The sequence below is a fragment of the Microtus ochrogaster genome, unplaced genomic scaffold (genome assembly GCF_000317375.1).
Source record: "Microtus ochrogaster isolate Prairie Vole_2 unplaced genomic scaffold, MicOch1.0 UNK1, whole genome shotgun sequence".
Taxonomy (NCBI): Eukaryota; Metazoa; Chordata; class Mammalia; order Rodentia; family Cricetidae; genus Microtus; species Microtus ochrogaster.
Window position 1 is genome coordinate 6,552,989 of NW_004949099.1, and position 15,116 is coordinate 6,568,104.

Here is a 15,116-nt window from a genome sequence, read left to right on the forward strand (position 1 = left end):
GTAGGTAAAGGCACTTGCCTGACACCGTGAGTTTGATCCCCAGAATCTCCCACAAGTTATCTCCTGACTTTAACATGTACCTGTGCCACGTGTACCACATGAACACACACACACACACACACACACACACACACACAATCAATAAAAGATGGCCTGTGGTAAACAACTCTGCAGTCCATACATTGCTTAAGACTAGACCTACCCCTATTTGCGTAATACTCTAAAGATGTCTACAAAATATGATTTTACTAAGAGCCATGTTCATGTTGCATATATGTTATATCTACTTGAAGTTATTCATAATAAATTGTGATAATATAGATATTATAGTACTACTAGTAATTACTACCAAGTAGTTCAGATGCAACCAAAAGGTAAATTTCAAATGCAATATGCAAGCTAAAACAGACAGATCAGAAAGCTACATTCTAGATGGTTCTATTATATGATATTCCAGAAAAGGCAGAATTACTGGAACAACCCAAAAGTGGATCCATAGTTGCCAAGAGCTGAGCATGAGAGGTAATATTGAGTAACATGAAAACCTGGGGGAGACTTAGAACTGATCAATATGTTGATTGTAAAGATGGTTACATTTGTCAAAACTAATGAAATTGGAAACCTATGAGTGAATTTTGCTGCATGAAATATTAATAAACAAAAACTTAAAAAAAAACCCAAAACACAGACCCATTTCCAGTTGTCATTTTGGCTTTCATTTTTTCTGTATTGAATATTTTCTGTTATCTCATTCATTTCTACTAAGATCTTTTAAAAATGATGACGATGTAAGCAGATGATTAAAAACCTCAAATAGTTAATTAAGAAGCACAGACTGACAAAGGCTGTGAAGTTGCTCCTCCCGAATTCAAAGGGAGATGATGACATTTTGGAATCCCAGTCTCCAGTGAAATTTACTCTTTGAGATAGATAATTACAAGATTTAGAAGACCAAAAGCTGTTCCTTAAGCAATGTATAATGATGCCAGTTACGGAATGAATTGGTACTGAACCACCTACCTACCATTACCGCCTCACACTTTAGGATACTGTACTGCACACAGTGGAAGCTCTTGAGGGGAAGAAATAGTACCCATAGCATGTCTAGTACTTAACACAGCAGGGACTTCAAAACAGCACCCATAACACGAACAAAAACTCCCTACAGTGCACTCAACTTCATCCTCTAGGCCAAACGTGCCTAAGCCTGTTCAGTGTGTCCCGGGACAGCTGGGTCCTTCCTTTAGCTCTTCGCTGCTGAGAACTGGCAGCTACCCATCTCCCAGTTTGGAGCTAGTGTTCAAGTTCATCCCTTCTCTATTCACAACTCGAGTTTTGTCTTCGATCAGCCTAGGTCTACTGAAGACTGCTTATGGGACATGGGTTCAGATCTCTGACCAACCGAGCTGCTGCTAGGTGAGATGTAATTCTGTTAGAAAGCACCCAAGCTTTTCAGAGAAACATACAGAGACACAAAAGGCTAAAGAAACATGACACCTGAAGCTTGCTTTGGCATACTTAGGAAGGAGGAGGAAGGGTGGGGAGAGAGAAGATGGCTATACAACAGAACAAAGGAAGCAAACAAAGCAGAATTCTGATAATTCTATACCACGAATTGAAAACCATTAATAGCAGAACACATTTTTTTTTAAAAAAAACAACCCACTATTTCTATTATGAAGCCTTTGCCTTTAGGGTTCTTCCTAGGACTGAATCTAGAATCAATGCTCCTAAATTTACTAGCCCATCTATGAGTAGTTTCTTTTCACTCCTATAATTATCAAATTCCAATTACTATGACTTGGGTAATTATAATGTTGAGTGTTATATATCTCAGAATTATTTATATCAAAAGAAAAAATGATTATGGGCAACACTGATAGCCTGAACTTACAAGCTCTGGAGGAACAACTGTCTTGGGCAGCAGGAAAATTATCAGGCTGTAAAAAAGACCATCTCCACCCTGGCGTGATTTAATCCCCTAGCAAATTATGCCAGTGAGACCATTGGGAGGGCCAGGAGCTGCCGAGCAGAAGATCAGACACTTGGGAAGCAGAATTCACATTTAGAGGATATATTCCATGTGTGTGTCGGGAGGAGGGGTTCTGGATAATTATGTCTCAGAGTAATTGACTCTCTTGAAGGAAGTGAATACCTGTCAGAGATGACAAGAGCCATGTCCAGGTCCACAGCAGAGGACACTAATGATCACAGCACTCACAAGCAGGCCCTGGAACAAGCCCCTGAATTATTTCCCAATGCACCTTTCTCTGGAAGGAAGCCGAGTGATCCAATGGCCCGAAAAGAAAAAAAAACTTTTTGTTTCCTGTACAACTCAAGGGACTGAATCATCTTTCTTCACCTATGCTTACGGCCAACTTGCCTTTGGATCAAAATTACTTTTGAATGCAGAAAAGATAAAAGAACAAAGAAGAGAGGAAAGAAGTAAAGGAGGAAGCAGGGAGGAAGGGAAGGGGAAGGGAGAGGGAGAAAAAGAAATGCATGCTGTTGGTCATTTTCAGAAACCATCGTATTTTCAGGGCTGTTCTTCCTGCATTCTTGGAAGTTCTAAATGTTCTGCCATTCATGCACATGACAGCTCCCTCTGAAGATGCCCCCAGAGCTCAGAGGAGAGGCACCAGCTCAGTTTTCTCTGTGGCAGACTCCCAGGTCTGTCTTTCTCAAGTTTATCTGGGACCTCTGTGCCTCTCAGCTCCTCTACTTTGCAAGGTCAACTTCATTCTCCCCCTTTTTAAGATGTATCTCTTTTTCTCTCTCTCATGTTTTTAAGACAGAGTTTCTCTGTGTAGCCCTGGTTGTTCTGAACTCACCCTGTAGACCAGGCTGGCCTTGAACTCAGAGATCTGCCTGCCTCTGCCTCTTGAGTGCTGGGCTTAAAGGCATGCACCACCTCATCTGCTCCAAGGCATCTTTTCCCCTCTGCCAGACTCTGTTCTGCGCGCAGGTCTTTTCCATAAATCAAGCACACGGATTCTTTGCCTGTACTGGCTTTAGTTTCTGCAGTGGTGCAGAAGGGTAATAAGCACATGAAGTGGACAAGGAGGGGGAAGGAATGGGGAGGGCATGGCTGACCTCAGAGCTTGCCCCCAGCCCAGAAAGTTGCCCAAAGTTTTGTTATATCATGTGTCCCTACTGGGAATGCCCACCCTTAAATCTTACAGACCCAGGTTTAATCTTCCACTCGAAGCTTGGTGCATGTTTCTTCTTTCGGGTGAGTCGTTTACTGAGACTTCCCAGAGAGACAGACAGACACCAGACACCATTTCCCCCTCCTTTTACTCCTCTCCACAGCTGAATAGCTTCAGGATACCCCAAACACTGTTTATTTCTCAGTCCTTGCTGCTGAGTCCTGTTCTTCACACACCCTCCTCTTTTCTAGACTTTGGTACCAGCTCATCAAACAGAATTCCCACAGGAAGTCTTGTTTCTTCTCCCTTCAGTTAATCCCAATCCAATCATACACACTGTGGCTATGGCGACTGCATTAAGAGGCCCCTGTGAATATGAATATATCACCACCTACTCAACACCTTTGCTGGCTCCCAATGTCCCCAGTTCCCAATCTCCACATTGTGCTTAGCTGTCCTTTGTGCAGGTCTTCTGGGTTGTTCCCTTCTTACTACAGCCACCTGAAACACAACAGTGCCTGCTTACCCTCCAACTCTCATCTGGACCATCTAGGGAGTGTTCACTCACTCTGAAACCCACAGAGCCCCATCTACAGACTAGCACAACTGCAGCATGCTGCCGAGCACACAGGAAGTAGCCAATAAATATCTTTTGCATAAAGGAGTGTCAAATTTGCAAAGGCAATGAAAATGTCTAATGAATGGAGTCCATGGAACCAAATCAACTCTTGAAACTGTGTTGATTTCTTCTTTGAAGTCTCAGCATCTCCCTCCTGTGTCTTCACTGAGTTAACTTTGAAGGCAGGACTTCCATGCCTGGGGCAGATCGCTTATTCTCTCTGAGCCTCAGTTTCCTCGCTGATAAAAGGAAAATGGTAAGTTCTGCTTCACGGTGTTGTTATGATAAGAAACTAGGAATGGATTGGAAAAGCAAGCATGGTGTTATGTGAAAAGTGTCCCAGCACCTCTGCAAGTTAGGGTGGGGAACGTGGAGACTGGGTGTCATTTCCCAGAGGACATAGCTTCAGGGAGAAAATGGGGTGGTAAAGCAATGCGCACCTCTAAATCCAACACCTTCCTTTCCAATGAAGATCTCGTAGCTCTGTGGACTTGCCATTCTGTTTTTATTCTGAGTTCATTTAGCTTTAAGATCACAGTCTTTATTTTAATACACACTGCATTTTAACAAGTAGGTCAAAGCCATTTTATACTTGCAATATGATTACCATAGTAATCGCTGTATTTTATAGCTTGCAAAATGCTCCCAGGGAGACCAACAGGGACAGCTACAGTTTGTAACAAAAATAATAATTTCAGCTCTGCAGAATAAGCTCCTCTTAAAAACTCTCTTGTTGCAAGTATTAATTTTTGAGGCTCCCACAATATTTGGAAACAGCCACACTAATGACTAACCAAAGGCATCCTCAAGAGCAGTTAATTTCAGTGGCGTTATGTTTAGAGAGATGATAACAATAATAATGACAATAACAATAGTGGCTAATACTTTTAACACGTTGAAGGAAGAGGTCTGCAAAACACTTTGCACAGGTTCCCTTTTTGCACTTCAGTTCCTCAGTAGTCCCTTCTCATGGTAACTGAATTTGACCATATGACTTGCTCTGACCAATAGGGTGTTGGCAAATGTGATAGCAAAAAAGATTTGAAAGAACATTCTGCATTTGAGCTTTGCTGTCTTGGTGCTGAGGCTAATGTGACTACAACCACAGGCTCGACCTGTTATCACATAACACAAACAAGCAAACTCACCCTCGCCTATCCACCCATCTCTAGCCAAAGCAGCCCAGGACTCTTCAGACAATCAAACCCATTAACCAAATTTCAGGGTGTTTTGTTACACAGCATCAGCTAACTGATCCAGTCTTTACATTGTGTCAGATAGCCTTCAAAGAAGTTTACATAAGTTAGCCTATTTATTCTTGTACCTCAGTTCTTTGGGAATAATACTGTTACTTAGCACACAAATGGGGAGGGGGGGGAGGATGTAAATCCACAGAGATCTTGTAATTTTGTCCAGTGTCACATGGCTACAAGGTAACAGACTCTGAGTTCCAGGCAGTCTGTGTTCTGGAGTTCTGATTTTAAACTAGACAACTCTGACTCTCAGATGCATTTACTTTTGTCTTAAAAGGCATTGATTTTGAGGAGTGGGAAGACTGCTCAGTGGGTAAAGTGTTTGTCATGCATATGTGAGGACCTTAGGTTGAGTCTCCAGAACATAAGCAAAGCAGGACAAAGCAGTGCATGTGTCTAAGTCGGATGCACTGAGCACCAAATGGGAGGTGCAACAAAAGAAGAATCCCTGGAAACTCACAAGCCAGCTAGCCCAGCACACACAGTGGTAGTAAACAAGGAGATCATTCTTGTCTCAAGGAACTGGTACCCAAGGTTGTCCTGTTACCTCCACATGTGTGTGTATCTGTGTATGTGTGTGTGTGTGTGTGTATGTGTGTGTGTACCACTTACTTTCATTTTCCATGAAAGTTATAAAAAACTTATATAATATGAACAATTATTTCAATTACCAAGACCACAAAATATTATTTCCTAAAAGAAATGTCATAAAACACCCCAAAAGCAGATAAAAATATTCTCAACCATCCATACACCAAATTCCATCCAAAAATTCTGTCACATACCACTTTTAGAATGAACTTTGAAAATATAGGATAAAAAATTTCTTCAAATGGATTTTATTGTTAAGAGGGGGTTTATGAAATTCCTCTATTTATCATATATTTCATTTCAATTAAATCACAAAAGTCATACAAGCTTTTAAAATCCAAGTGTATTGAACATAAAGTGAAAGTCACTTTTCCCTTCAACCAGCATCTTTGGTTTATCATCAATGTAACAAACTATTAACAGTCTAAAGTGCATCATCTTTTTATGATTGCCCTTTAATTATGCAGACATTATTAAAGGTCTGCTCAAATACCCTGCTCGAAAACTGAATGCCAGAAAAACATCAGTTGACTAAACTTAGCAGCATAGTTCACCATCCTTGTCATTTAACAAAAGGTATAAAAGCCTTAAATTCATTATAATCAAACACCTATACCAATTATAATTCTCAAAAGTGACAATTATTCCTTCAGTTGTTCACAATGAAAAAAAACCAATAAGTTACACAGCACATTTATGCAGCCAGTTTTATAGCTCTTTGGGGCCTAAAATAGAACTCTTATTATTCTCATTTATCTAATTCTTATCTATAGTGAAAAGCTCTCCTGCATTTTTCAAAACTAAACCCAATGCTCAGAATGTCCATGGTAGATGTAAAGTAAGAGTTTTAAGCCACAAGCAAACAAAATGAGAACAGAAAGCCCAGCACTTGCACAAGCACAAAGTAAGACACGAGATAATGCAGCTACATGGAACAAACTCTGGCACGGCCCTACCATATATACTACACAAAGGTTACAGGACACCAACTTCTGTTTGAAGGGCAGGATCATAGTGAGATAACATATCTCTCATAAAAAGCAGGTGTGTCCAGTTGTCATTTCTTTTTCTTTTCTTTTTTTTACATCAAGGATTCTTATTAGAATCCAAAGATTTTGCATCCTATACCTAAAAGTTGTACATAAATGCTGAAAAAGGTAAACATTTGTACAGGAAACATATTTCTCCCATCTGCTGTTCCATTTTCCTCATTCTTATCTATATGCTATTTTAGAGACAGTCTGTGATTGATGTAAATGTAAGCACTGGAGGGGCAGGTGACCCTCCCTGACCATTACAGATAATACTCTATACTTCTGAAGGGTCACTAAAGCCCTATCACAACACATGGTATTGCTGGTGAGTAGATGGAAACATACACACATATGCATTCATACATATATGACAGTCACACATATATGTTTAACATACATTATGAGTTTTCTTCAAGTCACAAGCCACAGTCTCTTCTTAAAGGAATAAGGATGATGGCAAAAGAACCATTGATGTAGGAGCCATCCTGGAGCCTTTTGATTTATCTAGTTAGTTCGGTTAATGTATGCCTACTGTATACCTGATCAAGGAATAGATCCTAAGAATACAAAGCAAACAAAAGGTACAGCAGAATGGAAGATAAAGCCAAGAGACTAGACAATTTGAAAACCCTTGCACAGTTGCTGAGGTTTCAAGTCTATTTAGACCATGTGATGAGGTTTCACGGCATTTGCTTGTTCATTAAACACTCCTGTAAAGCAGGTACTGTCTCAGTGTTAGAGGTCAAGAGGTACTGTATGTCCAGCAGGATAGAACTCTTTTTCCATGAGCTCACCAACCAATAGCATGCTTGAGTGTAACATGGTAGACCGGTGTCTTAAGGAAGACACTGTTCTTTTCCAAAATGAACTGGGTGTGGTACACACCAGGAATTACAAGACTCAGGGAGGAGGCAAGCTAGGAGGATCACAAGGCTCAAGGCTAGCCTGGGCTATGTAACAAACCATAACAAACCTCAGTAACAAACAATGACAACAGCAATAACAACGAAAACACAAAATGAAAAAACAAACAAACAAACAAAATTTCTAGATATGATTCAAATGTTTTTCGAATGAAAGTGATTATTCAAAATCTTGTTAAAATGTTTGAGCAAAGATGGGGTGGGGCCTGGGAGTCTAAATTCTCACCTAGATCCCAAATGATCCTGAGGTTGCTGGTAAGGAGACATTTGGAATGGCTGCTCTCAGTGCATAAGACCGTTCTGCTTAACAACAGATAGGCTATGTTTAGCTCATCTTGTGTTCTACGGAAATTCTACCAGTTGCCAACTTTGAAAAACCAGAATAACACAACACACACAGAGAGACAGAGAGGGAGACAGAGATAGAGACGTTTAGAGGTCTATTGAGAAATTTAGAATCAGCTGAGCTAGGCCCTAATTCTATGAAGGTCAGTCAGTCAGTCAGAGGCAGGTGGAAGCCTGTGGTCTTCACTTTCAGCCCCTGCTCCTGGGCTCTATTCACCATCCTCCACTTCACGACTGTGTCTGCTACTCTGGACCTAGAGTTTGAAAAAAATCACAAACATAAGAATCCCACCCCCAACATTTTCCTGGGGGGAGCCGACTCACATGACAGAAATTGGTGCCTTTTGTTTGCACCAAGAAAGAACCTAGAGCCTCACAGGCAAACAACATTGGTTTCTGCTGCCAAATTCCCTTGGTTGACAAATGCCCAAACAGCTTCCAAGGTGGCACTCTAGTCCATCCCACCGAAGAAATGGCAGAACACTTGTGCAAGGATGTGCAGTATAGCAAGGGCACATTTGCACACTCACAGGACATCCCATGGCAGTCCCGGTGCTGCCCAGGAAGCACTCCTCCCCTGACAGATGTCAGCACCTGAAAGCATCTGGAATCACTTCTCGAATGAGGATCTTGGCCAGGAGTGGGGGAGGACTCCACCTGGACAGAATGTGCTCGTCAGCACATGTGTGCGTGGGCACGGGCAGACAGAGTGTGCATCTTTTCATCGTGCAGTATCACTGTGTGCACTGGCACATAGCTATTTTTACATTTGGATGATGTCTGTCTGTGTGGATGACACAGAAATGTTTGATTTCATGGCTCAGGTTTCTAGAATTGGCAAAATCCTTCACAATACATTCCTGCCACCTGCAGCTCAACATAGAACAAAATGGACTGGTAAACATTGTAATATCAGTTGACAAAAGTCACTTATGTCTGCTTTTGATGCCCGATTTGTCTGTCACTTTCTGTGGCAAAAAAAAGATCTATTATTACTTTTGAGAATGATCGTCTGTGACCACGTAATGATGTATAACTAGAATTATGGCTCCTGAAAAAAAGAACAACTGGCTTGGGCCCTTCTATTTATGACTACTATTATATATCTTGTTGTTCATTACTTTTCTTTAATATGGTCATTTTATTGATCCTTTCTGGGATCTACATTTCTCTTTACCCATCACCACTGAATTCCGAGACTAGAACTTGGCACTCTCAGTCAGCGGTATGAGATAGAGTAAACCTTTCAAATACACACATAAGATCAGGGTAGTGGTGGTGAATAAATGCCTAAAACCACCAGAGGATAAACAATGCATGTAGAAAACATGTGTGCTAATTGCATTATATGATTACGTCATACAGAGAAAGCCATGCTAACTGTGTGGCAGTAATAAGAGGAAAACCTGTATCCCTGCATCCCTGAAAAGAAACTGCAGAGTGTTAGATGGTTTTTATGTTTGCTAAATTAATAGTATTTAAATCTCCAATTTTTAAAATAATTTTCCAGTTTAATCAAAACTGTGAAATACTGATCAATTTATTTCAAGACGAGATGCAGAGATGTACCAAACCACAGCAACTTTAACCTTAAGCGTGAGCACTGACTTCCAAAGGGACCAACTACTAAATCCAGCTCACAGTAAGACATGTCTTAGGATGTCCCACTGACGCTGAACCACAAACATCTATCCTTTCTCTTCCAAATGAAAGTATTAGACTCTGAGATCAGACAGTCTCAATCAGCTGCAGCTATTGTACCCGTTCCTCCTATGACTGAGCCGGCCAGAGTCTGCACAGATGATGGCCTTTAGTCCTTCCTCAAGCAGCTAATGACCTGGGACAACTCGAAGTCGGAAATGCACATCAGTCAAGATGTCTAAAGTTAAACCTGGCCTCATCTTCACATCTCTAAGTTACTGCTCCGGGAGACAGCAATCTACCTTCCTTTCTTCCTCTCTCTCTCCCCCATCTTCTTTCTTCCTCCCTAGATCCCTTCTTCCCTGCCTTGTTCCCTCCTTCCCTTCACAAACAGATTGCTTTCCAATAACTCCAAAAGGTCAGTTACCAGGCAAGACATTTAGAGGCCATGAAAAATTAACAATTACAAACCCCATGTGGTAAACACGGAGCAGCTAGGAGAATTGCTCCACAGTTAATGTCTATGAAAGAGAAGTGATAGGCTGGCCACTTCTTAAATTTACAATGTCAAGGGCATACTAGCCGTGAACATGGTTAGGACAACCCAAAAGCATTAAAGGGAACAACTTAGTCCATGTCTCACATAGGGATTCTGAAATCACAGAAGCCCAGGCAGTTGCCAAGGTACCTTCTGAAGGCGTTGGAATGGCAAGCATTTCCTTACCAGGTCAGCTCAGTATAACTCTGGTAAGATTTCCCGTGACATACAGAGACATTCAGAAGACATAAACCCACAAAAAAGCCTTGACTGTTTGTGCTTTGAAACATAAATATTGAGTAAATGTTTTAATGTTTAAGAAAATCCATCCTGTTTGAAAAAACACATTGTTCTTGTGATTCTAATTGAAAACATTTAGCTGGTAATTGGTACAGATTTATTTTTATGAAACTTACATACAGTTTTAGGATGTTTTAAATCAACAATACTTACTTAGTTAAGTACTTAATTTATTAAAAAAATACAAGAATTATTAAAGGGAGAAGGAAAGAATTGTTTCTTGAGAAAGGAGGAGAAAGTTAGGGGGTCTTAGGTTTCTGTTGCTATGATAAAACATTGTGACCAAAACCAGCTTGGGAAGGAAAAGGGCTGACTTCAGCTTACGGTTTAGTCCACAAGAAGGAGAAGCAGGGGAGGAACTCAAGGCAAGAACCTGAAGGCAGGGATAGAAGCAGAGACCATGATGAAATGCCACTTACTAGCTTGCTCCTCCTGGCTTTGCTCAGCCTGTTCTGTTCTCTTATTCATCACCTGCCCCCGGGTGGGACCACCAGGTAGGCTGGGCTCACCTATATCAGTAGTTAATCAAGAAAATTACTGACAGACTTGCCTATATGCCAATCTTACAAGGTATTTTCTCAATATAGAGTTCTCTTCCCAGACAGCTCTAACTTGTATACTTGAAAAATCAACCAGGAAAAAGGATCTTAAAGCCATAAAGTTCTTAATTTCCATTTATAGATGAGAATCAAAGATTTATAAACATGCTAGAATAGTAAAAGCCTAATGCTGAATGTGAGGAAGAAATAAGTATTGGTAATAGCTTGTAATGCTTGCTGGTCTATGGGACCCCATGCTTGTAGCTCACCAATTTCAGGCATTGGGATTTCTATTTACTAGCATGTGATGTCTGGTTGGGGTACTGTCCACCCTGCTGTAGGGTAGATCCATTAAAACTCTTTTTACATACATGTATGTTGTAGGAAGTGTCCATTGTAGTAGGTTTCCATGGAGCTTTTTCAAAAGGCCTTCAGTGTTCATTATCCCTCCCCATTATCTTTCCTCTGGCCTTCCCTCCCTAGTCCACTCCAGTTTGTCCCCTTCTGTCCCTTTATTCCCCTCCAGAGTTTCATCTCCCCTTGGTTGAAAACTACCCGTCTCCATGGCCCCTTCCTAATTTCCTAAGCTCTACGGGTATTTTAAACCTAGGCTGCTCACCAAAGTGGAAGGGTACAAAATTAACATAAAAAGTCATACCAATAACACCGATAAAGAAATCGGGACATTAATTCCATTCACACTTGAAACAAAATCAACCAAAATAACCCCACCTTGGAAAAAACAAAATCAAGCAAGTGAAAGACATGTATAGTGAAAATGTTAAAACAGTCAAGAATCTGAAGAAGACCCTGAAAGATGGAAAGACCTCCCCTACTCATGGATTGGTAGAATTAATATTGTGAAATGGCCATCCTACCAAAAGCCATCTATGGAGTCAACACACTTCCCATCAGAATTCCAGTGTAATTCATCATAGAAAAAGGAAAAAAGTCCTCTAAAATTCATATGGAAACACAAAAGATTCCAGATAAAGTAATGCTGAAGAAAATTAATGTTCTGGAAGTCTTACCATACTTGATCGCAAGCTATACTGCAGAGCCATAGTAACAGGATGACAGTGCAAAGATGCCAGAAACATACACTGGAGAAAGGGCAGCCTCATCAACAAATGGTGCAGGGAAAATTGGACATCTACGTGTAAGGAAATGGAACTAGACCTGTATCTTTGATCTTTTGCCCCACATGTAAGTCAACTGAAAAGAGGAAAACATCTCAATATGTAGACACAGGCAAGGACTTTCTAAGACTTCCAAATAGAACTCCAGTTACAAAGGAAATGATGCCAACAATAGACAAATGGGATTTCATAAAGTTAAAGGTTTTGTACATCAAAAGAAAGAATCAAGCGAAGAGATTAGACTGTCTCCCCACATGGAGAACACCTATGCTGGTTACATCTCTTACATACAATCAGAACATAGACTATACCAACAGCTCAAAGCTAAATACGAAGTGAAGCAACCCAGTAAAGAATAAATGACTAATGAAGTGAACATGACAGCATTTTTTGTTGTTGTTGTTGTTTTTAGAGAGAGGGTTTCTCTGTGTATAGCCCTGGCTTCCCTGGAATCTGCTCTGTATTCCAGGCTGGCCTTGAACTCATAGAGATCTGCCTGCCTCTGCCTCTTGAATGTTGGGATTAAAGGGATGAAACACCATCATCCTGCAGTGAACAGACCGTTCTTAAAAATAAGACATAGACAGCAAATAAACACACAAGACAATGTTCTATTTCACTATCCATCAGAAAAATAAAAATTAAAACTACAATGAGACTCTACCTTATCTGTGTCATGATAGCAGTCACTAAGAATCAAGGAAGAAAGGACAAAATGGAATCCCTATACGTTGTTGATGGCAATGCCAACTACTCTAGTAACTGTTATGGAAGTCAGGATTGAGGTTCCTTAAACAACTCAAAAAAGATTTGCTGTACAACCCAGCTATCCTACTCCTGGGGATCTTCCCAAGGAACCCCAAGTCAACACATCAGGGATGTTTTCACAGCAGTGTTTAATAGGGCTCTCTGCATAGATGTCTAACAACAGAGGAGCAGATAAATGCCGAATATATACACAGTAGCATTTTTTTCAGCCACAAAGAGAATGAAGTTATGGTGTTTGCAACTGGATGCAATTTGAGATAGGCAGGTTAAGCAAACTAAGGCAATTGGAGAAAGACAAATATTATGTATGACATGCGAACAGAAGCAAAACTATCTAGGGGGGACGAAGGGAATGAACAGGAGGAGGGGTGGGTAAAAGTGCATGAGGGCATAGGGGGATTGTGCTTAAAATATACATAGTTGTATAAAATGCCCTTATATAACACAGTGCCACGTTCAATAAATATATTGTGAAAAAAATGTACGAAACCAAATCAAAGGGCTCAAACTCCTTAAATTCCTTCAAGTAAAAAACTTGGCTGTGCTGTTTAAGCAATAAAATCACATAAACGTACCCTCTTTTAGTCCATTAATAAAGCAGGATACCTAAAAAACTCAAGAATTCCTAGGCCAGTTACTACAGAATGACTAAATACGTTGGCCAGCAGTTCTGAAAGGGGATGGGTTGCTCCTCAGGCGAGCCCAGTCTTGCCTTGGGAGCACCTCATCTATTGCCCAACTGTGAGGAAAGGTTGGTTTCAAAATCTCACTTTCCACCAGACATTACCACACAAATTTGAATACTACCTTTAGGATAAACAGTTACTGTGTTATTTCCTCCTCTCTCCCTTTTCTGTAGCAAGGAGGAGAGAGGCTGCCAAAACCTGGTGAGGTAATTTATGAAAAGAGGTGGAGGAACTGGTCTTGAGAAGGTACAAGAGAGAGGGACCTCAGGAAAACACAGATGAAATGAAGAGTGAAGGTAATCAGGTCACTTAGGGAAAAGGTGGTTCTGAGGGGCATGTAGTAAGTGGTTGGCAGAATGCATAAGATGCCACATAGTCAAGTCTTCACAAGGATTGTCTCTCCTTAATTTCATCACAGGGTTGGGAAGAAAGCACCAAAACAGGATGAAGAGTTGAAGGTACAGCAAGGTCAAAGATCAGGAGAGAAAAATAGAACCTGGACCTTTGGACATCAGTGGTACACAAGGGGATTCTATTCCCAAAATAAAATCATGGAATTTGCAGGTAAATGGGTGGATCTAGACCACACTCTGCTGAGTGAGGTCATCCATCCAGACCCAGAAAGACAAGTGCCACGTGGTCTCTCCCATTTGTGAGCCCTTGTTGTTTTATTTTCACATAGGTTTCGGGGGTTCAACTCAGGTCTCAGGTCTTCATGCTTACAAGGCCAGCATTGTACTGACTGAGCCATCTCCCCAATCCACACGCATGATTCATGGAGTTACATCGACTTTGTTCAAATTCTAGCAGTGATGCTATTTCAGATGAAATACCTGGACTCTTTTCACTCTAATTTCCTCATTTGCCACTTAGGACAGAAAAAAGAGGTATCTACTTTCAGCAAATCTTTATCTATAAAGAATATTAAAATATGATTTACAGACTTAATTTGGTGCTAGGGCTAAATTATAAACCCTTGACTTTTCCATCAGACAGTACATTTAGTGCCAGTGATCCTTAAGCGTTTTCTGATATTATTATTATTATTATTATTATTATTATTATTAATTATAATTGGTTCTTGTGGTAATTTTATGTTTAAACAATAGCTGAGGGCCCAGAGTCATCTCCTCCACTAATATCAACAGAGGGAACCTGCCACAGCCACACAAGTGGCTGAAGGATCCAACTCCTCACTCTATAGGTTCTTTTTTTTTTTTTAGAGGTAAATTTTTTTTATTGAGAAAAGGAGAAAAAAAAAAAACAAGTTTCCACCTCCTCCCAGCCTCCCATTTCCCTTCCCCTCCTCCCACCCTTCTCCCCCTCCCCCCACTCCTCTCTCCCTCCATCTCCAGTCCAAAGAGCAGTCAGGGTTCCTTGCCCTGTGTTCAGTCCTAGGTCCTCCCCCCTCCATCCTGGTCTAGGAAGGTGACCATCCAAACTGGCTAGGCTCCCACAAAGCCAGCTCATTACGTAGGATCAAAACCCCGTGCCATTGTCCTTGGCTTCTCATCAGCCCTCATTGTTCGCCATGTTCAGAGAGTCCAGTTTTATTTATAGCCATAAATAAGGGTCACGGAGTCTACAATTG

The 15,116-nt window shown here is 40.8% G+C and overlaps 1 protein-coding gene across 2 annotated transcripts in view; it reads right to left on the reverse strand.

The window, feature by feature from the left end:
* Prickle2 (prickle planar cell polarity protein 2) overlaps nt 1-15,116 on the reverse strand; it is a 341,452-nt gene that overhangs the window by 172,444 nt on the left and 153,892 nt on the right. The gene's annotated exons all lie outside the window — the stretch shown is intronic.